This window comes from Pinus tabuliformis, chromosome 1_1 (assembly GCF_031772625.1).
Source record: "Pinus tabuliformis cultivar Carrire ecotype Pingquan chromosome 1_1, CPIR1, whole genome shotgun sequence".
Classification (NCBI taxonomy): domain Eukaryota; kingdom Viridiplantae; phylum Streptophyta; class Pinopsida; order Pinales; family Pinaceae; genus Pinus; species Pinus tabuliformis.
The window spans coordinates 837,101,202-837,103,877 of NC_142297.1; the positions used below are offsets into that span (position 1 = coordinate 837,101,202).

A 2,676-nucleotide genomic window follows, 5' to 3' on the forward strand; every position below is an offset into this window, starting at 1 on the left:
GCATTATTTTGTGCTATTTCTATTGTCCAACCAGATTGGATAAACGAAGCAAGGGATAAATGGAAGAAGGACAAAGAAGTATGGCCACTTATTCAAAAGTTGCAAAAGATCCCAATTCAAACAATATTGCCAGATATTGAAAAGGAAGGAAAAATCATATTGGAACCTGGAGCAGTCACAGAAACAAGAACCCGACAGCTACGAAATCGATCAATTTCAGAATATCTCATCAAGTGGAAGAACTTACCCACTGAAGATTCCACATGGGAGGACAAGAATTTTATACAGAAGCATCAAGAACTACTCAAGCATTGAGGACAATGCTTTTTGAAGGAGAGGGGCATGTTAGGCCCCTATACTACTAGTGTAACCCCTTATTATTATTAGTACAACCCACTTATTATATTGATGTACCCATGTAGTGCCCATATTGTTACTAATGTGCCCCATAGAAGCCCACTATTGTTATTATTGTGCCCTTACATTATTATTGTTATGTCGGCTCTGATTATGTTATGACCCCTTAGACTCCTATATATAGAAAGGAGGTCTTTTCATTTGTATCATCCAAGAATTGTTCATTTATGTAATGTAAAGGAGGTTGCCCCCTCAAAGAGGCTGAATTCTAAGGCGTTGATCTATCTTTTCTATCTTTTCTTGAGCTGGTTTCATAACAGAAGTGAACCAAAGAGGCTGACATATTGATGCATGATGCTAGAGAGAATGTCGAAGCAACCACATCACAACGCAAGAAGAGGAGGTCACTAGATCGGTACACTGACTACATCACTGTAATGAGCGAGAGTGTAGAGGTTGAGCCATCCCCATTCGAGGAAGAAGTGCAACAACCAGTATGGGTTGATGCTATGGTTGAGGAGTATGACTCCATTATCAGAAACAATGTTTGGGAAGTTGTCCCAAGACCAATAGACAAGTTAGTGGTGATTTCTAGATGGCTTTACAAGGTAAAGCAAGCAACAGATGGGAGTGTGGAGAAACACAAAGCCAAATTTGTCTCCAAAGGATTCTCTCAGGTGGAGGGAATTGATTATGAGGAGACCTTTGATCCAGTAGCAAAGTACTCTTCAATCAGATCTATTCTAGCATTATCAACGCAGATGGGATGGAAGATACATCAGATGGATGTGAAGACAAGATTCCTCAACGACATGATAGAGGAAGAGGTATATATTGAGAAACCTGAAGGATTTGAGACCTTCAACAGAGAGTCACATGTGTGCAGACTCAAGCGAGTGATGTATGGACTAAACCAAACACCACATGCTTGGTACACCACAATTGACAACTATTTCATCGAGTTGGGCTTTACCAAAAGTGAAGAAGATGTGAACCTTTACCATATTTTGGTTGAAGGTAAAATGTTGATTATAGTATTATACATTGATGATTTGATTATAACATGTGATGAGAAGATGATAAAATCTTGCAAAGCGGATTTTATAAGAGAATTCGAAATGAAGGACGTGGGGCTCATGTATTACTTTCTCCTTTTGAAAATGGTCAGGCCAAGCATTGTCTACCCTTTTGCCTCTGTGTTGACATCTATCCAGTTGGTTTGAGAATGACATTTGTCCCATTGATCTGAGAATGATATGTGTACACAATTCAAATTCTTTACCCAATTACACCTATTTTTTTTTTTTGAATTGTAAATTTTAATAAACTATTACAAAGGAACCACGAGAATCGCCTAGACAACCAGACAACAATCAGAGGTGAACACATGCTTGTATATAATGTCATTTTGTTGTGACGGGATGACTAATTCCTTGCCTCTTGGATAAAAATAAAACGAGCACCACACCAGTTACCACACTGACCATTATAGGTAAAGCTTGAACCCACTTATGTATGTTGCTTTGAGTTGACGAATACAAACACTGAACCACATTTTTGTCTGTGAGAGACACAACTGTGAAGACCATAACTGCTAAACCAACTACCAAAATATCTTTAATGTAAGCTAATACTCTAAGACGTTTGAAGGCTTAGACTTACTTTTCCTGCTACCAAACGTAACTATCTCACTTTTGGTGGCGATTCTGTAATGGACTTTGCTATTGCTCTTTGTGAACGTATCAAAGAATGAGAGAACGAAGCACACAATTCCAAGAATGCCCAGGAAAATTCCCACCAAAACCTCAATTCCCTTTCCACAGTCGTTGTTGTGGGAGAGAAGATTCAACAACATCTGAAATATGAAAATAACGCCTGTGGGCAGCATTTTTGCAAGATTAGATAAAGATGATAAAGAGTAATTGATGGCCTTCGTTGTACTTGTCTCGTTGTCACTAGTGGAATGTCCCATGTTTCAACTTGTCTCTATCGTTCAGTTTAACACCTCTAAAACTGCAAAAACACACTAGAGAAAAATTTGATATTGCACAAACCAAAATCGAATATATGGGCAAGGTCTTGGTTTCCCTGCTATTGATGAACACTGAACTCACGCATCAGTATGGGCGATCTGATAAGTAATTCTCACTGGCAAGTGAATCTTCTTACAAAGATGCATAGGAGAAATTACTTGTGTGGTGGATCACAGTAACCCCGATTAATGCGCGCGTTTTGGTTACTCTGTCTACTATAGTCGTTGTTGAAATTGTCAATTATGATGGATAACTGTTGGGGAAAATTTGAATGTCATGTTGCATA

At 38.6% G+C, this 2,676-nt stretch overlaps 1 pseudogene; it reads right to left on the reverse strand.

The window, feature by feature from the left end:
* Positions 1-1,760: 1,760 nt before the first annotated feature.
* Positions 1,761-2,467, reverse strand: LOC149216740 (protein DMP3-like; annotated as a pseudogene).
* Positions 2,468-2,676: the final 209 nt, after the last annotated feature.